At 43.1% G+C, this 26,633-nt stretch overlaps 1 protein-coding gene and 1 long non-coding RNA gene across 4 annotated transcripts in view; both read left to right on the top strand.

Annotated features, from left to right (window-relative positions):
- LDLRAD4 (low density lipoprotein receptor class A domain containing 4) overlaps window positions 1-26,633 on the top strand; it is a 288,224-nt gene that overhangs the window by 232,620 nt on the left and 28,971 nt on the right. The gene's annotated exons all lie outside the window — the stretch shown is intronic.
- LOC136009341 (uncharacterized) lies at window positions 7,464-11,876 on the top strand. The gene is made up of 2 exons (XR_010610509.1): window positions 7,464-7,561; window positions 10,564-11,876. It is a non-coding gene; the product is annotated as an uncharacterized LOC136009341 (long non-coding RNA).

The raw sequence follows: 26,633 nt of genomic DNA, 5'->3' as shown, positions 1-26,633 counted from the left end.
CCTTTGGTTTTAATCCTTTCAGTCATAGATCCCAGAAAACAGCAACTGGTGTTGGAAGAGCAGCCAGCATTCAGTGGCAGGCACTCTGCAGCACTGCAGCAACAAATTTTTTTGAAAACAATGTGAAGTAGTTCAGTTTCAGTACTAGTATCCTATGTCCAGTATCAGAGTATTCCCATGTGAGAATCGTTATAGCAGCATCACAGAGAAACTTTTATAGATGTGTCTGAATTGCAGGCACATGTATTGCTAGTGTGAACTGTTTAGGTAAGAATCACGCCTATAACTGAATCAAGTGTACTTAAACAGAAACAATAGAGCAAATCTTAGAGTCAGTCTGTACTGGGAACATAACCAGTACAGCGTTAGCAGAGCGGTTACGCAGCTGTAGCTAGACTGATGTGACACTCACCCCCAAAAAATCTGCATGAGCAGTTAATTTCAACATAAAAATTTATTTTGAGGTAATTATTTGCTTTATTTCTGGGAGGAAATTGCACATCTAGAATAGCTTTAGGTTGTCTCTCCTGCAAGACTGCCCCGTTCTTTTCTGTTTTTCCTTTGCTTGCCTTTCCTAATTCTTGGCTCAAATAGTAAACTGCATTACCTCCTGAATTCTGTATCAGATGAAGAGTTGCCTTCCCTAGGCAAACATGCCTAGATTTGAGTGGATGTGGTGGCAGAGAAAGAACCCACATAGACATGTGGTGGCAAAGCACTAATACTGACAGGTCTCTGGATGTTTTAAGTAGTGTGCCCCCTGGTAAATCAGCCCGATTTTTAGAGTCAGGCCACAGTTACTATAAATTCCTTCCTCTCTCCAGCAAAGTTTGTCTCTATGCAAATATTAAAATACATTCAGACCCTAAGTCTAACTTGTACTGTTGATGAAGCTTCTCCTGGAGGACCAGGAGGGCATTTAAAAACAGGGAAGAAAGTGTTGGGGTTGTTTTTGAAAACACTCTTAGAACACTCCTGTAGAACAAATTGTACTTTAAAAATTATTAACTAGGTAAAATAAACAGTAGTGGGGTTCTCCTTCACTGGCATGCCCTTTTTTATGTGTTAGTGTGTTAAAATGTTTTATTTGCAGTATTGCCTTCTAGTTCTTATGATTTTCTTGCATATTCCACAGTTTTCTGTGAGTTTCAACTCTGAGATGATAGTGATTATTTGAGAACCTCAGCTTTAATCATTACACATAGTGACAAGGAAAGTAATGCAAAAAATGCCTCAGTGAGATGTTAAGAGAAGACCATACCTGTTTTAAACAAAACTGATTCATCCCACACTTGTTGCCTTACCAGTTTCATGCCTGTTCTCACAACCCTCATGCTTTTAACCTCAGAGTTGCATGCCCAAAAAGTGATCTGGCCAGAATCAGTTTTGTCCCTGGAGGACAAGGGACATCACCCACCAAGTTCACACTACGTCTCTTGACTCCTGCATCTGTGACGCTCTCATTTTGGGGTGGATCTTCTCTATCCTTTGGCAGTCAAGCACATTATTGTGGTGTGTCCTTTCATTTCTGAATCGTGCTTACCTCAGCCTAGGTGAATCTTAGTTTGCTGTTTCCTGGGTTTGCCTGCTGTAGCTGTCTTTATGGCTACAGTCAGCTTCCCTGTTTGCAGAACAGGAAGAGGGACGAACAGCACGTACAGCATGGTGCAACCTTGCTGCTATCTTCTGTCTGTCAGGGCGCAGGCCTGCTAATGCAACTGAGGGCTTCCTAGGGCACAAGCTTCCTGGTCCTGCTGCAAACACCACATTCCTTGGTGCGTAACCATTGGACTGCTGTCAGTTGCGTCCACGGTGATTAAAATGGTTTGGGTTTGTTGGTTGTTTTTTTTCCCGCAACTTTGCTCTGTTGTCTTTCCTGGTGCTTTTCCTGACAGACATTTCTGTTCATACACTCTTCAGACCAACCTTAATATTTATTTTACAAATACTACAAAACAGCAAAAACAAGATTCTAGTTGGAAGTATTCTAAACTGTGACTTAAAGAAGTACAAATTAAGGTATAAGGTGAAAAATAAATTCATAGTATCACAGAATGGTTTTGGTTGGAAAGGACCTTAAAGATCATCCAGTTCCAACCCTCCTGCCATGGGCAGTGACACCTTTCACTAGACCAAGTTGCTCAAAGCCCCAGCCAACCTGGCCTTGAATACAGGGATGGGGGCAGTCACAAATTATCTGAGCAACCTGCTCCAGTGTCTCACCACCCTCATGGTAAATAATTTTTTCCTAATATTTAATCTAAATCTACCCTCTCTGAGTTTAATGCCATTCCCCCTTGTCCTACACCTACATGCTCTTGTAAAAAGCTCCTCTCCAGCATTCTTGTCACCCCCCTTTAGGCACTGGAAGCTGCTCTAAGGTCTCCCCAGAGCCTTCTCTTCTCCAGGCTGAACAACCCCAGCTCTCTCAGCCTGTCTTCACAGGAGAGGTGCTCCAGCCCTCAGGTCATCCTCATGACCCTCCTCAGGACTCGCTCCAACAGGTTCACATCATTCTTGTGTTTGGGGGCTCCAGAGCTAAATACAGTAATTTCATCTGTTGTAATGTCATGATTTTATATCTGACTGTCATTTGTGTTTGGCATACCCATAATTTGGGTTGACAGTATTACAGCTAAAATGTGCCAACTAGTACATTTTAAAACATTACATCTTCTTGTAGTCTAGACATATTTTCACCAACAGTCTAGCCGTGGCTAAGGGGTCTCTGTAAGCGCAACACAATTCAGATGCTGCTACTTTTGGGACAATCTTAGAGCTCACTGGCCATGAAAACAAAATATATGAAGATTAGTCATTTACTGGCCAAATTGTTAAAACTGAGCAGTTGCTGCCTGATGCAGTCTCTTTGCTCCCATTCCTGTGCTGCCTCCTGTGCTTTGCCCGCGCTCAAAAAATGCTTACCATTCTTCTGATCCAGTTTGCTGTGTGACTGCTCAAAGGTTTCTACCACTACAGCAGAATGATCATTGCAGGATAGGGAATATCTAGAAGCTATTCATCAGTCTGTCCTGGGGTTTTCCTATGTATGTCCCTGGATGCATTACATCAAGGAAGTACTGAGTATGTACCCAGCACCCATAATGCAACATCCTAATGCTGATAAGCTTCAATTAAGGTCACTTGGTTTTGAATCTTTGGAAGCATATTATCTAGGAGTTATTCCCCTATTAGTCCCCTGAGATACAAATGCTGAAATACGAACTGATGGAAATTTTAACAAATTGTATTTTTCAAATAGTCTCCATGGTTTATGTATGATTTGACTAGACATACTGTTTAGCTCCATTAACCTGGGCATGTAACTGAGCTGTTTTATAACTGATCAGCTTTAATGTTTGTACATCCAATTTGTCAATACTAAATTTTATGCTAGCAGACACTTAACTTTCGCAAGCATTTAGTAAAATGTATCATGTGTTCCCGTATCTGGTCCTTTGACAAGGTATTATCTAAATGAGCTCCACAGAACTGTTTCACTTCCAATTCCTATTTCTTTTTTTTTAACTTGTCTGTAGTGTTCCCAGCAGTGCAGTAGCCAGCATTTGATTTCTGTCAGAAATCATACTGCTTCAGTCTCGTCTCTGTAAGTCTCCGCAGGGAGGTTAGAGGGCGGTTATCCTCTGGCTGGTCTGGACCCAGTCCAGCATTCAATGAGAATGCAAAACCCCTTGAAAGCGGATACCTTCTCTGCAGTGATACTGCCTTTATGCTGTGTGTACTTCAGGAAGCTTATGATAAGTTTATATTTGCATTGAAACACTGTTATTTTTTTAAAGGTACCCAATCGTTTGCTCTTCTTAAAACTTGGTAAAGGAGCACATGTAACATGAATTGGGGCCTTGGCACAGCAGTGCAGATTATTGTCGCTTCTTTGTCAGAACAGAAGTTTGATTGTCAAGGTTTTTGCTGTAGTTCACATTAATTTTTGCAATGCGGGGATTCCACGCCTTCCTTGTTTTCTAAGGTATGGTGTGGCAGTGTGAGCTTAAGCAAGATGGGCTGTCCCAGAAATCCTCACTGTCCAGGTACAGAGGCTTTGGCCAGAAGACCCCATTTAAACAGGCAAAGCAGCTTTTGGAGTGCATGCAGCACTGAATTAAAGGGGCGAGGCTGTCACGCCCAAAGCTGGTTTTGTGGCCCAAGCTGCCTGACACCCCTTCTCGCAGGAGGGCTGCTGAGCTGTGCCTGCCACATAGGGCCAGCTGCTCTTGGAGGGAGTATGGCCCGTGGGGCAACACACACCGACTGAGGGGACGGCAGGGGCTGTTTTGTGGCATGGGTGGGAAGCCAGATCCCTGCTCTGCCTCTTAGGATACATAGAATCATAGAATGGTTAGGGTTGAAAAGGCCCTTGAGCTCATCTGGTCCCAGCCCCCCCTGCCATGGGCAGGGACACCTCACCCTAGAGCAGGTCGCTCAAAGCCCCGTCCAACCTGCCCTCTTGCTCCTCAGAAGCTGCACCCGCTGCCTGCAGAGCTGGCTGATACCAGACGGCCGGGAAGGGCAGTGCTGGAGAGGCACGCGGGCAGCTCCCTTATTCAAAACGTTCCTGTGCTCACTGAAACGCCTTTTTACCCTTCTGTAGCAAAGCAAATTGACCTTAGAGCGGCTGTAAATCAGCTACTCTCTCCCCCGTCCCTCCCCCCCGAGTCAAGTTTTATCTTGCTCAGGCCGTTCAAAAATAACCGTTCGCTGTAGGCCTGCCAACGGATTTATGTCCGCGCGTTTGCAGGGCCCAGCTATTTCCGTGCGCGGCGGCCAGCGCGGCTCGCTGACATCATGAGGTGGCTATAAAAACCCGGGGCATCGCACCTCCCCGCGCACCAGCCCCTCTGTTGATCGCACTGTTTGCACTCCCTTAACAACCGTCGCCACGTCGCGCCTTCGCGTCCTGCCGGGCTCCCCCCCCCCGGCTCCCCGAGGCCGGCTGTCATGTTTCCAGAAAAAGCCATCCCCCGCGGGGGCCGGGCCGGGCCGGGCCGCGGGGCGCTCCCACCGCGGCAGCCCTCCGCCGGCAGGTGTCCCCGGCGCCGGGAGCGGCCTCCGCCCTCGCCGCGGGCGGCTGGAAGGCCCGGCCCGGCCCGGCCCGGCCCCCTCAGGGCTCCTTCCTTCCTCCCTCCCTCCTTCCCTTTCCTCGCTGCCGCCGACTGGTCTCGCAAGGGGGGAAATAAAGTTGTTTTCTGGGTTCACGGGGGTGCTGAACTGTACCTTTGGTAATAAATAAACATAAGCCAAATTCCCCTAATGGCTTAATAAAGAAATTAATTAATAATGTGATTAAAAATCAGGTATTTTTCCCAGAGAAGCTGTGGCAGCCCCATCCCTGACAGTGTTCAGGCCAGGTTGGACGGGGCTTTGAGCAACCTGGTCTAGTGGAAGGTGTCCCTGCCATGACAGGTGGTTGGAACCGGATGAGCTTTAAGGTCCCTTCCAACCCAAACTGTTCTGATTCTATGGCATTACTGAACATGTGGATTAGTTCCTTTCCCTACACCCTCCATATCAAAGCCTTCCAACCAGCTCTTCAAAGCTCTTCAAAGCTGCCTAAACCTACATGTTTTCCCCCTGCCACCGTAACTTGAGAGGAAAAAAGCAGAGGAAGTCCCCAGTAGTTGAGCCAGCAGCCAGGGCCCCATTTCACCAGCCATTTTCCATGAGCATGCCACCAAAATCCTGTAACCCAAACAGGGGAGGCTGTACAGGAGTGGACAGACATCACCTGTGCGGAATGTTGGTGGTATCTCTCCTAGCTTGCCAGATTTTCTTCTTCACTCCTTGTCTGCAAGTGTTGCATTTCACTGTTTTAGCCCCCACTCAGGCCTCTTCCTGCTTATGGTTACCCATGGCACCTTCTGTTCTCAAGGACCTGCCTTCCACCTTCTTTTGGTAGGGCTCTGGGTGCTCCTCCCCAGAAAACAACCACCTCTGCAGTGGGACCCATATATGCTGGTGATGAGGTGGTGGGTCCTTTATCACTGTATCATGGCTATTTTCTTCTTCATAAACCCTTCACAGCCACAGAGCAGATCTTTCACCTCATCAAGACATATCTCTGTTAGGAAAATAGGCTGTGTTATAAAATATTACTACTAATATGTTAAAATTAGGCAGTTTTTAAGGATTTTTTTTTCTTTTAATGTTTTTGTGTAGTCAGAGTACCACACGTTTTAACTTTGCGAGCTGTCCTTTCCTTAATCTGCCATTTGGTTTTGGAGGACTTTGGCTTTTGTAACTGTTCAGAAGATGTCATCTTGGTGAATGTCAGTTCAGCTCTCAAGCCATCTATGGCCTAGTTTTCAGAGATATGAGGATCTGCTGTTTCCCAAGTAGTCCACAGGAAACAGAGTGATAAGCATCTTTGGAAAGCAGCCACATACCATAGAAAAAATATTATTAAAGAAATAATGTATGTGTGTGAACACTAATATATTATAGGGTATAGGGTACTGTCTCTGAGTGTGCCTTGAGCTGTCCGAGACACTCAAAAGGTTACACACATCACAGATGTTGGTGGCATCCCTGCTAGAATTTCACTGGCGCTTACTGTGAAGGAGCACTTGTTTTGGGTTCCAGGAGAGCTTTAGGTTTTGGAGTTTGTTTAACTTTTAATTGTTATTAAAAACTAGAACAGTATTTTAAGCCTCTTTTTTTTCAACAGGAGGAAGAGGGTTTCAACAACTCTCCTTACTGAAGTATTGATGTAATCCACAGAGATGTTACCGAGGTTAGATTTTTGAACAAGACAGAGCTGTAGATACGTCATTGCATAATCAAGAAATGCAAAGTCCTGAGCTCTTATAAGGTTCAACATTTCTAGATGCTGAGACCTTCCTAAAATGTGGCCCACTGTATGAAATTACATTCCTGGGCTTTGCCCCTTGCGTTCAGTTGGTGCTCAGGACAGTGGGTTCAATGCTGTGTGCCTGTTTCTCTGCTTACCCTTTGCCTTTTGCGTCCACCAAAACTTTGCTTGGTTACAGTCGCACGATGCGCGTGGGCTGCATGTGGCACTGAAGGGACTCGTAGGTGCCGTGCTGCTGTGCACAGCGGCACAGGTTGTGGGGGTTTCTTTTGATGCCACTGAATTGGAAAAACTTCTTCAGCTCTGCATGTGGCTGCGTGGGTTCTGTATATGTAAAGAGTTATTGTAATAATAGCTTTATCTCACAGCTGAAGGACTGCATCAGAAAACTGTTAGAGGGCTGGGTTGTTGGGGATACTGGCAGCAGACATCTTCTGTCAGTTTGCAGTTCTGAAATCTTGGCCAGTTTCTGTTCTGCTCGATCAGATTTACATCCAAGTTATTTTTGCTGTTACTCAGAAGTAATTTTCAGGGGAGAACTCACACTATCATTTCCCTTCCCCTTCTCGTTTCTGAGGATGCTGATTTGTTAATGGTCCAAGAGGGTAGACAGTGCCTCTAATACTTAGATGACGGGTACTTGTCAGAACCTGAATGCATTCATGCTGAGGGACCATATACCATGGAAAAACTAAGACTGTAAAGCCAGCTCATGTGAAGAATCCTTTTTAACACGTAAGAATAAGACATTCTTGTACAGAATTTTTCTACAGTTGTCTATAAAGTGCTTTTACAGGGAAATACTGTTAGGGTGGTGAGGCACTGGAATGGGTTGCCCAAGGAGGTTGTGAATGCTCCATCCCTGGCAGTGTTCAAGGCCAGGTTGGACACAGCCTTGGGTGGGATGGTTTAGTGTGAGGTGTCCCTGCCCATGGCAAGGGGGTTGGAACTGGATGATCTTAAGGTCCTTTCCAACCCTAAATATTCTATGATTCTATGATTCTGTAATTGTCAATGCCTATCTCATGGCCAGTAGAGAATGGAGGTATGAGGGTTGGACTGATTTGTGACAAAAATGTAGAGAAGAATCAAGAGACTGGATTGCTTCCAGGCCTCTGTAGATTTTCTGTCCATTGCCATACATCTTGGATCCCATTGCTTCCCACGTAATGTTTTTGTCCTTGGTAAACTTTTGAGTTCAAACTGCTGATGGCTCGTCATGTCCTAGTGTCAGTAGCATGTTTGAGGTAAGGGATGAATGGATGAAGAAATGCTATCTTGAGCCTTTCTTAAATGACTGCATTCATTCTTAATTGCTCTTGCTTTAACTTGCCCTGGTGGTTCTTTTGTGTGCTGAAAAGAGTATGTATATTGAATTTCATGCTGTTTGCTGTAGTGAAACACATTAGCACATGTTGAGGGGTAAATGTAAGTATGCTGTGGTATTCTGTCTTCCATAACTAACATTATTACCTAGTTGCCATCATGCACTGTTCCTTCCAATTTTTTTACTTTGAATTACAGGGAACTCATAATGTCCTTGTCATCTAGCCTGCATGGCAGCCAATAATCTGGTAGTACTTGTAGTGGTCTTCAATACCCCGGTGAAAGAGATTCAAGCACAGAACTTGGGGATGCTTTCTTTTTGTGCAGTACATATAATTTAGATTAGTGCAAAGAGTCTGAAAACCTTTCTTAATTATGTTAATATGCTTGCTTTCCGTGTAATCTCATTTTGTGTCCTTCTGAAGCACAGTACTGACTAATCTTTTCATTTGCTTAGCCTGTTTACTAAACCCTGAGCTTCCCAGACCACCATGGGTAACACACGAAGGTGACTCAGGTACAGTTTAAGAATATAGAACAACCTGGCATAAAGGGCTCACGTATAGCAAGTAGGAGTTATTTACAGCAATTTAAGCTAATCTGTCTAACTGTGTGTGGAAGCTGACAGAGAGCCCTCGCATGAGGGGGCAGTGATATTCAGCATGGGAGCAGAGAGTGAGCCTTGCAAGAAGAGATCTAATACGCCTTTCCTTTTGAAGCAGATGTCACTAAAACACAGAATGCCAACCATGTGAAAATCTCTGAGAGCTTTCACATAGTTTTACACATCATAAAGAGGCAAGGGCTTGCACTTCTTTGTAGACAATATTAGTATTTTTTTAATAGCTTTAGATTGCCACTCAGATTCATGGTGTTCCAGTTAATTATGTTAGTGTACAGACTGAACTTGAGGACCTGTATTTCAGCTTATTTACATGTATTACTTTTGGGGATGAGAATGGTCTTCCTGTATCTAGAAATAAATTACTTCTGGAAAGGGAGATAAACATCCATTTGACTGTTTTAATCCACTGAGCTTAAATAGTATTTTTTTCCCTGCAGAATACTTTTTTTTTGCCAACAGTTTTTTTGATCTGAGATTACTCAGAAATGTGGCTCCCTGAACAAGTGGGGCCATGAAGCTTTGGCATTTGTAAAACGTATGGTTATGAAATAATAAAAACATGGGGGGGGGAGGGGAGATTAAAGAAATTTGCTCTGTTACAGTTATTGTTCATTTTCCTAGTTCCAGAAAACTACTTCTTCATCCCCCATTGCTGCTTTTGTACATACATTTTATAATGCAGGGTGAAGGCATTAGCAATGTTTCGGTGCTTTTGCATTTTTTGTTAGTATTTTAATTATTGTCAATTTCTCTAATCAGACCATGCCATTAACATTCCTCCTATTCCGTGCTTAATGGGAATCAGAGTTGAGGTTTCATGTGCAACAACCGCATTGTTCTTTGTTCCTGGTTGTGTGTCTAGTAACACACACACACACACACACACACACACGCTCACATGTCCTTTTTTAGTTTGTAATTAACAGTGTTAGATTTTTTCTGAAAGTACATTACGAAGGTGAGAGAAAGTCTGTGACAAAATGATGAGGGTACAGCCCACACACACATCTGAATGCCTCGATATGGAGGGTTTCTTTCTCTGAGCACACACAGTGTCCATTGCAAGTGCTACCAGCACTCATACAAATGTTGCATTTCTTTGAACAACAGTACTGCGGTACTGAAAAGCAAGCATGTTTTCAGCTTCATTTAATTATCATTAGTTGTCTTCTTTCTTTGAATGTCTTGCCTTCGGTAGCTCGACAGTGCCTTTTCTGTCCTCTCAGAATTTCTGTGCTGTGAGCTTTGCCCTTACAAATGATTTGAACTTGTGGAAGTGGCAGGGGCAACTTTCGGAAACATGTAGCTGCCAAGTTTCCTGTGATGTGATCTTAAAATAGACCAGACTGGGAAAGAGGGGAGGACTGTCACTAAGTGCTGCTCCGCATGTCAGGACTGTTTTTACTTGATCTATATCGGCTGGTGAACTCCTTTGCAAGCAGAAGAAAGAACCTCACCCCCACCCATTTCCTCTTTTCAGGCTATTTTGGGCTCACTGTGAAGTTCTCAGTGTACTTTCTCAGCCAGAGCAGCATTGTGAGCTCCTTCTGGTAAATCACATTTTTGGGTTGGGGGGTGGGGAGGACTGTAAGGAGAAGACAGGAATTTGTCTTTAAACAAGTTGGGGGTTTTCCCCCTTTGTGTGTGTGCATGAGTGTGTGCAAGAAAATACTGTATCATTAAATGTCATGGAAGTTTCCAGTGTAATTTTTTTGACCAAGTTTCCCTAGATAGCTTTCTCTCAAGCTAGCAGGTGGTATTGACATTTTCTCTTCTCTCTTTTAAGGAGTCATTAAATTTAACGAAGAGCTAGTCCCAGGAAGAGGCATCAGGACCTTAAGGAATTTATGGAATATTCAAGCTGAGGATTCTTTATTAGTGCATGGTTGAAAAATGCCACTGCCTAAACATACATCACTGATCTGTTTCTGTAGTGAGGCGATAGCCTAATTCTTTTTTTTTCCTCCGAAGTTTCCACCGGAATAGCTCAGTTGTTTTCAGTGAGATTTTCTTTGACTCCAGCCACTGTGGGAGAAATCAGAGTTGGAGTCCAATTTTCCATGAGGAGGTGAAGAGTTGTCCTCTCATTAGTTATGTTCATAGCTCCCAGGAAAAAATGCATCTAGAGCAGAAAAAAGAAAAAACCTGAAGAAGATGTGGAAATGTGGGAGAGCACATTCTCAGATTTCTCTGCATAGAAAACTCAGGATGATATGAAACATACACATGTAAAAGAGAAAAAGACAACGGGGGCAGGGATTGAAGGGTTTTATCACATGTTTGGTTGGGGCTTTTTGCTGGTTTTTGCAGAACTGCACAGTCCTGCAGTTCCTCAAGTCCTCAAGACTGTTACTACTTGAGCCTACCAAAGTCTGAGCAGTTTAGAGAAGGAAGGATTTGTAACCTGCAGGATTTCTCAGTGATGTTGTAAATACTAGCTTAATCCTAGGGAAAGCTTGGATGAAAGGTTACACTTGGTTAAATGTAAGCATTTTCCAGAGAAGCCTTAAAAAAGTCCTTTGAGGGAATGGAAAAAGTGACTGATCTGGTTTTGTTTTGTTTTTTGGTTTTTTTTCCTAAACTCATTAAACTTAAAATTCAAGAACAAACCAGGAAAAGATTATTTGGCTCTTCCTGCATCATAATAAATTATCATAACAAAACAAAAGACAGACATTCAGTATCTGAAAATTCTTTGAAGTTTGCCTTTGGGAAGAATGCTCCTTGTGCAGTCACGGTGAGGTCAGTTGACAGATCCTGACTTCTTAGCATGGATGATATGTTATTTCTTTGCACTGTAAACACAGTCTTCTGGGTGCGTGCATACCCCAAACAGGTATCGTTTTTTCCCATTTTAAAAGGGAACAGGTATTTTCCAGAAGAATCAATCACCTTTGTTTTGCCCCCAAATTATAGTTTCACCACTGAGTAGTCTTGATGCCTCAAATGTTTTCTATGCTTAAATTAGACCTGAAGTCCTTTGGGGAGAATTGAGAAGGAAATGACTTAGTAATTTTAAGTTTCTACATGACTTACTCTTGGGTTTGTTTGGTCGTTATTAAAAGCCTAAATAAAAGTCCATGCTTTACTGCTAAAAAATGAGAACGTGTTGCAGGTGTATACACTTGGAGTCAGTCCTGATACCACTGTATTCCCTTGGTATTTTTATCTGGTCCTATTGTTTTTCCCAAGCTGAGGCACCCTGTCAGCAGCATCATCTTATTTTCATGGCGATGCAGTTCCTTAAGCTCTCTTGCTGGTTCTGCCATCACCTGATAGGCTGGCACAGTGCATATTGCTATTAGTTTTTGCAGAAATACGTCCTTCAGTCTCACTCGTGTGCACCAAAACCAAAGTATGTTTTCTTCAGTCGTCGCTACCCTTCTCAAAAGGGTCCAGGATACCCACTTGCTGTTTTTCCCTAAAACTCATAAAATTTCAGCAGGGATCCAGAGGGCTGGGAGGGATGGGCAGAAGAGACCACCCTAGGTTTCCAAGCTTTACTTCCCCAACATAAGTTGTAGTTTCCCTATTTGGTTGGCAGGACTAGACCTGGAGTCAGATGTATTTAAATTGTCTCAAAGCTTGCTGCACTGTTGTTGTTGGGGGTGGGGTGGGGTGTTGTTAGTTTGTTTAATTCCTTGCTGCTGAAAATGTCTTCCACAACCTCCTGCAGTTCACTTCCGGCATCAAGAACAAATGTCATTTTCATTTTGGTATGGTGATATAATTCATTAGAGGACAATCCAGAGACCTTCATGGGTGTGTTTTGGTGGGCCCAGGCTCAAATTCCTGTAAAAAAAAAAAAAAAACAAAAAACCTAAAAATAGCTCCTTGAGAGTATTTCTCTATGGGCAGCTTGTTACGTGATGGTGGGTCATGGAGAAGGATGGCTGTCGGGACTGGATATACATGGGGAAATGCATAGGGTTTCTTTCTGGGGGTGGTGAGCCTGGCACTGACAGCCCAGCCCACCTCCTGGTGCTTCATGGGCAAGGTTATTGTAAGCAGCTGAAGTGTAGAGGGACATAAATTCTGGGGTGCGTCGATGTCTCAGTTGGTGCCAGTCTGCGAGCAGGAACTTTCCTCAGCCAGTCATGGTTCCAGGTGGCTGGGGACGAGACAGGGCTGTGTATTTACAGCCCCGGCAGCCTGTTGCTACCGCTGCGCAATAGCCCTCATTTGTAGTAGCTGGGTCGTGACACTGGCATAAGATACTCTGCGCAGCTGGACCACACCAGTGCCAGACAGGAGTCCCGTGGTACGAGCTGACCCAGCTGCACTGAAAGTCTCATTCTTTCCTCTGTCATTTTTTCTTTAATCAACAATGCAAAGTGAGGGTTACAGCTAATACGCTCTTGCACCAACATGCATGAAATACGCAGATGTTAAGCAAACACTGTTCTTTCTTTTCTTTAAGCATTTTAAGGGTTTCTTCTTAAACATCTGCAGTTGTCCAAGCTGCATATTTTGTCTTGTAAAGGCAGAAAGTAGGGAGGGGAGGGTAAAGTGTATTTGTATGTGCAGATATATATACATATAAATAAAATATATCCTTGTTTTCTACTGCAGGGAAGAGCACTTTTGAGTACTGAAATAATGCAAGCTGAACATTTTTCTAATGAGCAGCATTTTATTTGAGTCGAAAATACTGAAATAGTGAACATTACACAGGTCAGCAACTGAAGCCCCATTACATACTTATTTGTAAATTATCCAATTGCAAAGGGGCCACAGTCAGCTTTTGTTTCCCAGTCTAGAGTGTCTCACAGGTATATTTTTACAATTTCTACACCAGCTTCATAAGCATAAAATGAGATCTAAGTATCTTAGTTGCCTTGAGGGTTTTCTAGATTGCGAATGGACTTTGTTTCCCAAGTTTGTCTCTAATCCAATAAAGAGGTTTAAAGCATCACTATAAAAGAATGGATATAAAAATATAATTAATGAATATTGGATAATGCTGACAAACAAGTGAAGAAACTTTTTTAATCTTCAAGTGATGGCAGTCTGAATCAGGATTTAGCTTAGAGCAAAATTCTAAAGCACTCAAAAATAATTTGACAAGACACAAAAAAAAAAGAGAAATGCTTAAAATAGTGATGTTAATAAAAATCAACAAATGACATCAAACCAAGAAAAACTTCCAGTTCTTTTTATTTGTTTATTGGCTTTTTATTTCCTCTTGGGAAACTCTGAAGCCAGATTTTCAGGCTATCCTCTGCAATTATGGGAACCCGGAAAGATTAGTTTTTAACTGAAAGCCAAGTTTCTCAAGAAGAAACATGACTCCAGGAACTGGGACTTCAAGAAAAAGAGCAAATGCCGCAGTATTTGTGATGGTTTTGTTGACTTTTGACTTTCCCACAGGCCAGAAAAGCCATGGTCCTTGACAAACAAAGATGATGGGTGCATGACTCCCACTAAGATCTGATTGCAAATGGCCCGATCTTGGCAATTGTAGGTGCAAAAGGCTTCATATTATCAGTCCCCAGCCAAGTGGTGACAAAGAGCTTTGAGGGGCAGCACGTAATAAGGGCAGCGCTGTGTGCCAGGCTCCATTGTTCCAGTCTGTCCCTGTGTTTTAAGTAGTAGAGCATGCAGTGATGTGAGAAATGACGGGTGGAGCCGAGTACTTGCATGAGTAACATCTGCAGGACTGGGCCTGATCCTCTTCCCACTGAAATCAACAGGCATCTTGCCAGTCCCAGCACTGGGACCAGGATCTGTGCCAGCAAAGAAGAAGGAAAATGATTATGCTCTTACTATGGCCTGCTCAAGGAGAAAGTATTAAAAAAGAAAAGGGGGGGGAGGGGGGAACTGTCACCACCCCCAAAATAAAACCCAAAACACAAATAAGTGAGAAGAAACTGTACCTTTAAAATAGATGCTTTTGCTAATAATACCCACATGGACATGTTTTGTAAGTAGTGTCTTCAGGTCTGCCAGTCTTCCTTCAGATGTGCAGGAGCCCTGGCACCTGGTTGGAGGAGTCAGTCTCTGGGTTTGGAGGTGTGGGACATGAAGAACTGAATGAAGAAGACACAGATGGCCACTGGCATCTCTGTGGTGGGGTTACCAGGAGGGCAGGGAACTTGGTTTTTTCAACTTGGGAATGTTTAATTTCAGCTTCAAAATATTTGGAAATACCATCCTCATGTTCTGGATGAGGATGGTATTTCCCCTAAGCTTGTCCTTTCTTTCCTTCTTTTTATTATAGTTAATCTTCCTTCTAGATACCTCTTTCTCTACCCCAGTGAAGTTTTTTGAGGTTTTTTTTTCATTTCTGAAGAGGTTTTTTTTGGGGTTGTGTGTTTAAGTAAGGTAAATTAGAGTAGAAATAGGTCAACTGATTAGTAACTGCTGGTTTGCCTTTAAAAGCAAATTACATTAAAAATGATTCTTCATATTTCTCAGTGTGTGTGCCAGCTATGTGTAATTTTAGCTTGTGGTAGCAGCAATGGGTCATTAGGGCAAGGGAAAACAAACCCTCTGGAATCAGAAGTGAGAGCAGAGTAAGGAAAATAATGAAAGCACATATAATTATTTCCTAAAAAAATAACGTGGTGCTCCAGTGAGGTTTCAGGAATCCTGCATGTAGGACAGTTGCGGCTTTGAACCTAGTGTGTTTGGAGCATTGCTTTCCTTGGTTGCGCAAGCGTAACTCATTGACTGATTTGAGAACTTTCCTCTTTAAATAAAGTTTCCCTGTTTCACTGTTTTGTCACTGTCAGCTTGTGGGCCATAAGCAGAGGTGTTACAGTGCTGGCACATCTGAAAACATGCTTTTATATTACCTGGAGAGCTTCTAAGGTATCAAATTAACTTGTAGTAATAATATTCACACTGTGTTAAAGCAAAATCAAGTATAAAATGTATGTACTTGGCATTCCTCAGACTATAAAGCTGTATGTTTTACTGCTAAAATTTTGTCTCCCTCCTCCAGCACTGTTCATTTTGGGTAATCTTAAATGTCACAATGTGCTTTTCCAAAATCGACCACAATGATTGCGTTGAACATTTTGAAAGACAAGTCTCATTCCTAAGGGAAAGATTATCAGTGGCTTGTTTGCTGTACCTCTAGAAATTGCTTGACTTGTACTTCTGAACTGGTTGGGGAGCTCCTTTAAACTTGTCATACTCTGAAGTTCTCTTAGTTAATGACTGCAGCTTAGTCTGCAGTAGAAAATGGTATGTCAGCGAGGGTTGTGTGTAAATCACTCTCCTAACACATTCAGCTGTGCCAACAGAAGCTGGGGGTAGATGAAATTGTTTATTAAATATATATATATATTATTTTGCTGATGTAGCTTGTTCCTGCCAAGAGACAGGTTTAAACTATACTGTCTGAGGGGTTCTTCGTTCATATAGGCTGTGTATGGGTAAGAAACAGTTATCTGTGTAACTTTATTAGCTCTGTTAAGTCCTCTCATGCTAGGAGAAATGTTTCTGTTGCCAAGATGGCCTGTTTTCAGAAACCCTTGCCAGCCTTACTTAGACCCAAGCAATACCAATTTAGTGTCTTTTTGAGAAGTGAATTCATTAAAGTTAGTGGAGTTCCCTCCTTGTCCTGACAAGTTAAAGGGCATTTCTTACAGTCAATCTGATCAGCAGAATATAAGCCGTAACCTGATCTGGATTCAGTGCTGACCTGGCTTTTGGCACAGTGTCAGATGAGGCACCTCCCAGGGCCCCTCCAGCCTGAAGGGTTCAGTGGCCATGGAGAGGACTGTGCCAGTTCATCGGCGATGGTGCAGCCTGTGCTGTATGCATAAGAATGACTTATGTAGCCTTCATAGGCGCTGGCAAGGAGGTCCAAGAAAATTGTCTGAAGGGACAAAACAAAGAGGTCATTTGTGTCATAGATGCTTTCTGAGTGCCCAGATCTCTCCTCTGCTTCATCTGGTCATCACTACAGTTCCTCTGCACGTTGCCATCCCTGGCAGGTTTCAAAAGGTGCAGGACTGGCAGTAACAGCACTGTTAAACTCAAAGTGTTGTTATAGTTCCTGTTGTTTTTCTGGTCTTGCATCTTTGACATGCAGTGGTGCATGCTATGTAGAACAGCTGTAGTCCATCCACCATCCCTCTCTTGCATTCAATAACCTCAATAAGCTAACAGTGTGAAGGAAAATGGCACAGAAGTTCCCAATTCTTCTTTCAGCATTAATAAGATTATTTTATTTTTTTTTTTTTTTAGGATCTTCTTCCTTCTCTGTAGCACAGAGGTAATCATCCAGATGGATTTGCTGAGCATGGTCATGGGAGGTTACAGAGGAGATCTCTCATCTCCTGCTTGTCACTGTGCTGACACCACTTGTGTTCCCAATAGTGTGATGCCTCTCCAATTTCCTGTCTCTACATGCCAGATTGTGGGAGCTAGACAGTCAGCAGTGCTGTAGTGGGGTCGGAGCCAAAGCAGAAAAGCAAAAGACGTGAGCAAAATTCTTTCCTTGGGTGAAACGCTGCAGTACAGGTCTTAGGTTATTGACTTGGAATGACTGACCGAAGTCTTTCTAGCAATTTGAAGGTGGGGCCTGTAACTGGAAGCCCTCCCGTCCCCTCTTTTTTTCACACTATCCTATTCCAACAGGATTGCCATTTGAGCTGGGTTTAAGTTCTATGGAGTCTGCAGGGCTGTGAATAAAATCCTAGTACCACTGTGATGCTGTCCCAGTGCTGCACCGTGCACTCAGATTCCCTGTTTTGCTTGCCAGCTCATTCTGAGACTAAAACCATTGTAAAGACCCAGCATGTTCCATGTGGACATTCAGATCCTACAGGAAAATGTTCTGCAAAGAAGTGTGAATGGTAGCAGAATGATGGCTTGTTTTCAGACTTCAGAGACACTCAGCAGTAATTTGGAGACTATTGATAGCACTGAACTAGCAGTAGCCATGCAAGGTTCTCTGTAAAGTTGCAGTTCTGTTTAGCTGGACTCTTGTCTAAGCTGGAAAAACAAAGTGTGGTGTAGGTGCTGCTCAAAGTGCCTCACAGTGGGAGAACTTCATTTTTTGTTAATGGAATTGATCTGTTTTGTAATACAGTGGAACTTGAGAGATAGAGCTATTTGTGCTACCCGCTGCTCTTGAAACTCCTTTTACCATCAGCCATCAGATCACCAGCCACTACAGGGAGCTGCTTCCAGCCAGCATTGCACAGGCAGACTGTTTCCAGCTCTCATCCTGACTTTTTCTAGATCCTGCCTATTCCCTACAGGTTGGGATAGTAGGCTGTAGGGCTTTTGATTCATTTGGTTTTGAGTAGTCTGGTTGGTTTTATTTTACTTTGAGATGTCACTTGAAAAGAGATATGACCTAATTTAACAATAATCCATGATCTGGAGGCAAATGTATGTCTGATGATGCCCTAGTGTTTATAGACTGATTAGGTTTTTATTTTTGACAGGTCTTTCATGTGATAGAATCTGTGCTTTGGGGCTGCACTCTTTGGAAAACTGAGAATGAAGAAGCTCTAGAGAGTTTAAGATAAATCAGTCTTTTTCCTCTTGCCTCCCTTGGTGAATTGCTCCCGTGGTGGTTGCATAAGGCAACCCAGCTGAGCAAAGCCTCATAAAAGAGAAGAATCTTACTGCTTGCTTTCTGTCAACTTGCCACACTCCTTCTGTACATGGTGCTCTTACACCAGTTGCAGATTACCACAGTAAATAGCTTCCAAAAACTCAGCAGTCCTTTCTCCCATATGCCTTTGCTTGTCAGGATGGCTTTTCTGCTACTGCAGCACAGCTTCTCCACAGATACTGCTTGGTAGAAATCAGTTTATTATCAGTATCCTTTTTGGTACTTTGATAGCCTGTGCTGGTCATATGTTTCTGCTCCTGGAAAAGGAGTGCATTGGATTTCTGGAAATGTGAGCAATCACAAGCTTAGAGTTGGGCAAGCATCTGCTGAGGGCCAGACTCAGGACTTGGAAGTCTTTGGGAGGAATCTGGAAATCCTTCGCTGGGAGGGCATGCAGAAATCCAAAGCTGCATTATTTTCCCAGGATACTGGATACAAGTAGCCCATCAAAAGAAGGAACTTATCACCAATCCTCGCTTACCTTATATTTACCCTGTAGAACTGGAAATCAAGTCTGTACTTTAGCAGGTTTTAAATGAGCAGGTTTTAAGCAACTTGAATCAGGTGGGGTATAAAGCATGATCCATCTTCCAAGTAGAATTGACTTGCAGCTGCCCAGCTTTCCATTACAGCAGGTGTGGGTTTCCTGCGGTCCTGCGCTGGAGGTCAGACACAGGACAGCATGACAGCTCTGGCTTGCAAAGAGCTGCTCTGTTGCTACGTTTCTACATTGTTTGCTCCATCTCAGTTAGTGAGGTACCTGTTTTATAGTGGCAGGTACAGTATGAGCTTACCCTCTGGCATGCTCTAGCTACCTTCCTACATACTTGCTTTCATCCAAGTTGTACAGTATGAGGAAAGACTTGGCATTGTCTTCCTGACTTACCAAATCTTGTATTAGTCATGTCTTTGGGAGATGGTGGCGGTTCTTCAGCTCCCACGCAGAGCCTAGATATAGTCTTTTACTAGGCTCAGTATGGATGTACAAAATACATACATTCCTAATTCTTCAGCTTCTTTAACTGCAAATGGAAACGATTCATACATGTTGCCGTTCTGTTTGTGTGATGAGAACGGTGCCTCTGCTATCAACAGTATTTTTTGCTTCCCTTCCCCCTCTTGCTGTTGTGGTACAGCAAATTGCATCATTTTTAATAAGATTAGAGCTATTTGCATTCTAAGGTGTTCGGGGTATTAGCTGGCAGTGTGTCAGTTTAGTCTGTCTGAGCTGGCTTTGGTCACCTCCCATAAAGGTTAGAGAGTTCAAAAATATTGTGCCTTGTTGAACCGAGAGTCTAGACATGTCTGGAGAGATCCTTAGTTTTCAGGGTTTGTCTAAGCTTTGTTTCAGTAGGGGTGTGAATGATACCAAAAATGACAAGCTAACACAAAGGTTTGAAAGTCATTTGAGTACTGTGTGGGTGAGAAGTGCCTGTATCTGTACTTTTAGTCAAGGAACAGTAAAAGGGTACACATTAAAAAAATATAAAGCACTGTCAAGCAAATAAAAGGCCCCTTTATGTGTGTGTGGAAATGGAGAAGGAGTTTGGGGTTGCTCCTGGCTTTACTGTAGAAACTTAGGTGTGCCATTCAGCCCTCTGTGTGCCAGGCTATAGCCCTCTGTCTGCATTCGGCCTGATCCACGCAATCTTTCCTGGATGTGGGCCACACAACAGCCTTCCCTAAGGCTTCAGGAATGAAAGAAAAGAGCGATAAATATGCAAAGTATTATTCCCACGGGACTGCACACTTTATGACTTCTGGAGGCCTGGCTGACAGCAGTGGCCCCATGCTCTGTGCAGCCACAGCCATCCCTCTGTCCTACTCAGGTACCTTCCTGGTGTGCCACCTTCCTGGTGTGCCACCTTTCTTTCTCTGAAGACACTCAGTTCCCTGCCCTGAAAAGGCCTATTCCCTTTCCTCCTCCTATTCCAGTGGTCCTCTTTTGCTCTTTGAGGGAGAAAAGCATATTGTACAAGAACACGGTTTTCAAGGGAAGATCTCAAAACAAGCAGTGGTACTGCTCCTATAATAAAAGCTCTCTTGAATTGTGGAGTGTATAATGGGTCTTAACAGAAGTTGGAGAGTTGCCTGAGCCTTGACAGATGCTGCTGTGTATTGTGTGCTATCTGAAGGAGTCCCTGTGTGCTGGGGTCATCTTACCTTGTGTAGCTACTTCGAAACAGCGGCTGAAGTAGGAATAAGTAGGATATGCTACAGAGACCACTTTTGCAGTCGCTGACAGATGGACAAAACACTAGAGTTACATACTGTTTTTTCCCAAAAAAAGGCTCGCAATTGCTTAACCAGCAGATGAGGTAACCTGGGAAAAGGACAAAGGAACAGTAGCATAAGCAAAATATCCCTGTTGAGGTATCCTAGAGAGGAATTAATGCAGAACAGGAGCTATTTCCTTCTGCAGGTTTCTTCAGGCAAATTATAGTCTTGACCACTCTTCAGTTCTCATGATAGATGGAGTATTTTAAAGCTCTGATTCCTGGAACTCTATAAATAGGAATGTCAAGTTTCATTAAAAAATTACAGTAAAGCATGTTTCTAGCCTTCCTGACTGCAGCCTAAATCTTTAAGATACAGCCTTAGTAACCTCGAATGTTTCTAAACAACAGAAGATAATGGAAACATAGTTTTTTAGTCTTGGGATTAACTTTTAAGTGGGCAGTACTAGGATTATCAAACCTTGATGATCAGTAATGCTAAAGGCTTTTTGAAGGATTTAACTGCCTCAGCACTTATGTTTAATTTGAAGTGTGGAGAAAGAGAGCAGTCAGTTCATTTCCCTAGTTATTGAGGCACCACTGGTGATATATTTGTGGGCTTGTATATTTAATATAGGCTTTGATGTTTTCCCTTATGCATCTTTTTATTATATAAATAACGTCCTTGTTTCTTAGTGTTTGTTGTTAGTCTGTGCAAGTACATTCATCCTTTGTTTCACCCTTCCCTAGTGACCTGTTAAGTTTAGTTATAGGATATGCAGAAAGGAAATAATTAGTCTAACTTTGATCTGCCCTTGAAATTGCACTGTGCTTTTAAACCACTGTAGAAGAGAAACGGTAAGTTTGTTTCTGCTCTCCTCAGCAACAAAGCAGAGTGAATCTAAGCATTGTAAATTATTGTCTCAGGGTAGCCTAAAGAGCTACTTTTTGACAAGTGAGTTGTAGATGGAGACTTTTCTTTCCAACATGGAGACGCTGCAGATAGGGCAGTAGTATGCCAGGAGCTTCTGGACTGTGAAATCAGAAGAGACTGTTAGATCATTGCTCCTGAGCACCTGCGTGGGTGCCTGTTTCATCTCACCCACTGACTTTCATATAGTCCTTCACCAAAATTTAGCAGTTTTTTCCACTTTTTTACATTGACGCTTAGTTTGTTGTTGACTTATTTCTGCATACCTCTGTGGTGGTCCTGTTTGGGTTTCTGTTTGTTTCATGTTGGCATTCTGCTTTGCACTGCGGGAGCAAATTATTAAAAGTTCCCTGCTCCAAGGAGCTCTGGAAAAAAAAAAAAATCATAATCTGCCAGAAGTTATTTGAAATGGGCTGTGAAGTTTGTAAACTGTTGCGGGAAAACCAGGTATAGTTTTCTGTTCCTCCTCTCCATAGTCTGGAAGGAAAGCAAGGTTGGATGATAGAAGAAAAATGAAAGAGCTCGGAGATTTGTTTTTTGCCGGCTGCAGGTGGTGAAGGAGAGACTTGGGTAGCATGGCCACAGCATTTGAACTGTGTGTTGGCCTAGTTTGTTTGCTTTTTTACTTCAGTTGAACATTTCAGATTGTGTTTTTGGTTTGGTTTGGTTGGTTTGTTTGGTTTTGGTTTGTTTTTTACTTTATAATTGTTTTCCAGTGTTTGTTGTTTTTTGAGGCACCAAAAATGTTAAAAGATAGGTAGTGGGAAGATAGGAAACACTTTATTTCTGTTAGTATCTGGACTTCTTTTCAGTTTCTTTTACTGCTTGGAAAAAAAGAGAGGAGAAAGCATTTGGAATACAGAAAATACAGTGGGTGCTAATTTCTCCTGCTACTCCCCTTATTCTGGCTGGGTGTTTGCTGCATGTGGCTTGGTGGGAGATTATCCTAGTGCTACAGAAAACTGTTCTGGTGATGCAATAGATGGTCCCTGATATGTGGGAAATAATGTTTGCTGTAAGAATCCTAAAAACCCCTTCCTTGAGGGTGTTTTTTGTTCTTTGTTTCTTTGTTTTGCTAGGCAGCTGTTGAGCTAAGAATACCCACAATTTCTACAGTGGATGTGAGCAATTCACTCCTTAATTTCACCTCCTGTTTCACAAGCAGCTCATCTTTTTTGTCATAGTTCCAGACCTGACGATTATAGATGTAAGGACTGTCAGGGTTTTTTTAATTATGCAGTGCTCAGGCCGCTGCAGTTGTGATTCTTGATTGAAGGATCTTTGTGTTTCTGTAATACAAATAAACAGTGAGAATGTAACAAACTTGGATGAAATGTGAAACCAAGGTCTTTGTAGATCCTCATAGTTAAAGATCCCACTGTTTGTGATGGTAATTTGTAATAGTTTGTTACAATAATTACAATTGCAAACAAAAAATTGTAATTGTTAGAGTTTGTATTATTTTTTGTTGTTATTTTAAATTGGATTATTATTACTACTGAATGATGGTTTCCAGTCTAGTTCAAGTATTTTTGTTCCTTTTACCTATTAGCTGTATTTCCTACCCAAAGCCATTATGTTGTTGCCTTAAGATGACAACATCCCCTGTGCTGTACCCCAGAGCTAAATGCAGTAGTATATAAAAAAGCATCTTTACACACTTCACACTAGTGTGATGCTAAATTATTTAGGTTTCTCAAAAGGCATTTAGTCCTCTGCTGAAAGAAGATTCAAATGTGTATAGCAGTGATGGTTATTACTCAACGTATGTTTGCCCATAAATGCATATGAAAGGTAGAGATGTTAATTTTAGTTTCACTGGGTCTGCCAGGATGGAAACTGAATGTAAATCCGAGTGTGTATCTCTCTCTCTTGTGTTTTGCCTCTAGCAGCTTTTAGAATCACAAATGCACATTTTTAATGACTAAATGTAACATTAACAGAAAGCCATTCTGCCCCAGTTGTTTCATTGGAGAATGGACTTGTTAGAGACTGATTTGAAGTAGCTGTGTCCATCTAATCAAGGTTTTCCCCTTCCCCCTGAAAAAGAAAAAAAAAAATTAACATGCAGAGAAAATGAGATTATAAATTTCTGTGCAAACTTCGGAGTGGCCTCCGAGATGCAAAGTGAAAGGAAGAGGTTATATCATGCAGCTGCATGAAAGACACTTTCCTTCAGCAGCCAGTATTCTTTTTCAGCCCTACCACAGGTGGGCAGGAGGTATTATAGTGCCCCCAGGGCTGGCGCCCAGCGGTGCTGTTGGAATGGGTAACCTGGTGTGTTCTCCAGGTGTGAGTGTGGAAAACACCGGCAGAGGTGGGATACTGTAAAGGGTGAAAGGGCACCATTAGGTTATTACATTTTTTCTTCCAGTTTTTAAATAAAATCCTGCTGCATTTTAGGTAATCAATAAAATGGAAATATTTTGGAAAGCACCCATAGCCTTTCTCACCATTTTGTGTTTCTGCACTCACTGAACACAAGGCACTGCTTTGCTGGATGTTGGGGCTGGGAACACAGGCTTGGCAGCATTGCTGCTGTGTGCTTGCGCTTTGCAGCTGCGATTTGGAGAGGGCCTGTGCCTAGATGGTGCAACCAGCATTGGGCTGAGATATGCAGGGGATGAGCAGCTTCCCCATGTCAGTGGGGACACGGTGGTCCAGCATCTGCTTCTCTCCCTTGTCGTACCGCAGTGGGTAGCTTGTGGCTTGCAGGGAGTGGGAAGATACTTGGAGTTACCCTGCCTTTATTTCAGGGCAGTTTCTGCAAAGCAGCTAGCCTGTGGCATCCTGCTGCTGTGTGAGGAATGGGTATCTAACTCTGAACAGACTTTGAGGCTTGGGGGGTCTATAAGGGGAAATGGAGCTTGGATAGCTAGAAGACTCTATGAGGCATCAGTTTTGGCACCATCCTGTTTCTTTTTTTTTTTCTCCAGTAATGTGAAACTGATCATCTTGAATGGAGTGGTTAACGTACATAATTAAAATACACTGCAGGGTTGAGGTGAGAAAGGCAGAGAAGCTCTTGACTGATCCAAGGACAAGGGTGATTCAAAAAGCCATGCAGCCAGCTGATGATAAGATAAAGCACAAGGGATCGTCCTTTCTCTGTCCCACCAGTGCCTGTAGGTTGTGAGGTCTTTGCTGGGCAAGGAAGGCTTTCTGGGAAGGTCACGACCTTCACACTGCTGCACCCTGTGACCAGGCTCACATGGGGAGGGGAAGAGACATCAGGCAACAGGCTGCACAACTGCTTTTGAGGGTATGACCTTAATGGAAGAGGAATTGGAAAAGCCAACGATAAAGATGGCTCAGAACATCCTTAAGGCTGCCAGGCCTAAAATTAGAAGCAGACTACGCTTTGTTTCCCTTGCAGGCTCACATGCAACATGAGTTTTTGCCCAGGTGGCCTACTCCATGAGGACAGCAAGTGCTGATGCCAAGGGGCACTTGACTCCCTGGGAACAGGTTTCTTGTGACTTTCTATACTCCCCATTGTCACACGATGGGAACAGGCAAGTGACACTGCAGACCTGCCATCATGTGCGGGCACGTGTGGTGAGGCAGTGCTGAAAGCAGCTATCCTGGGACTGTTGCTATTGACAAAGTGTTGTTGACTTCAGGGAGGGTCAAAATTATTATTGGTGACCAGATGAGGTATTAAGTGCAGAGCTGACGTTAGGAGTCCATGCACATGACACAATTCACCCTGTCACTTTATACGGTGGTTTAAAATGTGGGCAGTGGATCAGGAACAGGCAGCAAAGGGATGCTGGATACCACATCCCACATGTGTGTTGTAACCCTTCCCCCAGAGGCTGTTGCTTACGTTTTGGTGGGGCACCTACTAACAGTGATGCCCAAAAAGTTCATTTTTGGCAGATGGAAAAAAAACAACAAAACTAACCAAACAAAAAAGCAAAGACCCACACTTTTGGGCGTAGCTTGGTCATTCTGGTTGGGTCTGAACAATGTTGAAAGCTTATACTTATGGCTCCACTTTTGTGCAAATATGGTTTGATTCTTATGTCAGTACATTAAAATGCAGTACTGTGACCGTATAGTCACTACTGTTTAAGATGGTATATCTGTTGAGCAGACATGCTGTTAAATCAGACTTACTCTGTGAGCTCTGAAACAGGCTATCTTAATTTTATTCAGAATTCACTTAGCACTGTTGTATCCACATTATGCAGCATAAAAGCCTGTTAGATATGTGCTCACTTGGGAGGCCCATGACTGAGGAAGAGCCTTTCAGATCTGTTTGCCAGGTTGCTACCACATTATGACATTTGGGGAGTGTTACTGGGGAGGAATGCAGGTAAGACAGGCTACAGTGGTACTTTAGGTTTCTCTGCTAACTGCCATGCAAGTGACTGATCAGCCCAGGACATTTCAAGAAGGCAGAATATGGTTTTCCATTTTGCTTCTCCCTGGCTGTCCTTCTGTTTCCTCCAGCTGCTTAGGGAAAGCAGTGGTTTTACAGCTGCCTTCTTTAATCCCCTTTGACTGGACTGCAATTTTAGCCAAGCAGTACCGATATTTTAGGGTGGGAGAGGCACCGAGTATAATGCTGCACTAAGGGTTTTAAACTTGTCTCCTTGCTTGCTGCATAGCCAGGATAAGTCGTAACCATTTCTCCAAATCCCTGTGAATTTTTCTTCAAAATGAAGTGATTAACTTCTGCCGTAAACTTCCCCTTGTCTAGGGCATCCAGGCCTTGCGCTGAGCTTGACAGCATTCAAGATCTCCTGCCCGCATACACTATTAGGTTCTGCTTATCCTTCGTTTCCACTGCCTGGTGAAATATTAGATAACGGGGAAGGAGCTTATCTTACATGCGTCTGAACTGACAAATATGGCAGCTTTTCAGTAAAAAGGCTAATGCAGACGAGGCCTTTTTCCTGGCTAGAATAAGAATGAGGCCGGTGCTTGTCTTCTGCCACTGACAACGGTCAGATGCGTGCAGCATGATTTCCATAGCATCCAGACAGTCGGAGCACCTAATATCTACCTGTCTAGTCAATACATCAGCTTTGCTAGAGCGGGGAGCTGAAGTTTGTCATTGAGGCGGGTTTCTAATGCAGCACGAATGGATCTTTCAGCTGTACTCCAGGGTAAACATTGTA

Source organism: Lathamus discolor, chromosome 2 (genome assembly GCF_037157495.1).
Source record: "Lathamus discolor isolate bLatDis1 chromosome 2, bLatDis1.hap1, whole genome shotgun sequence".
Classification (NCBI taxonomy): domain Eukaryota; kingdom Metazoa; phylum Chordata; class Aves; order Psittaciformes; family Psittacidae; genus Lathamus; species Lathamus discolor.
The sequence above is the reverse complement of the archived record's forward strand: the minus strand, read 5'-3'. Positions and strand labels throughout refer to the sequence as shown.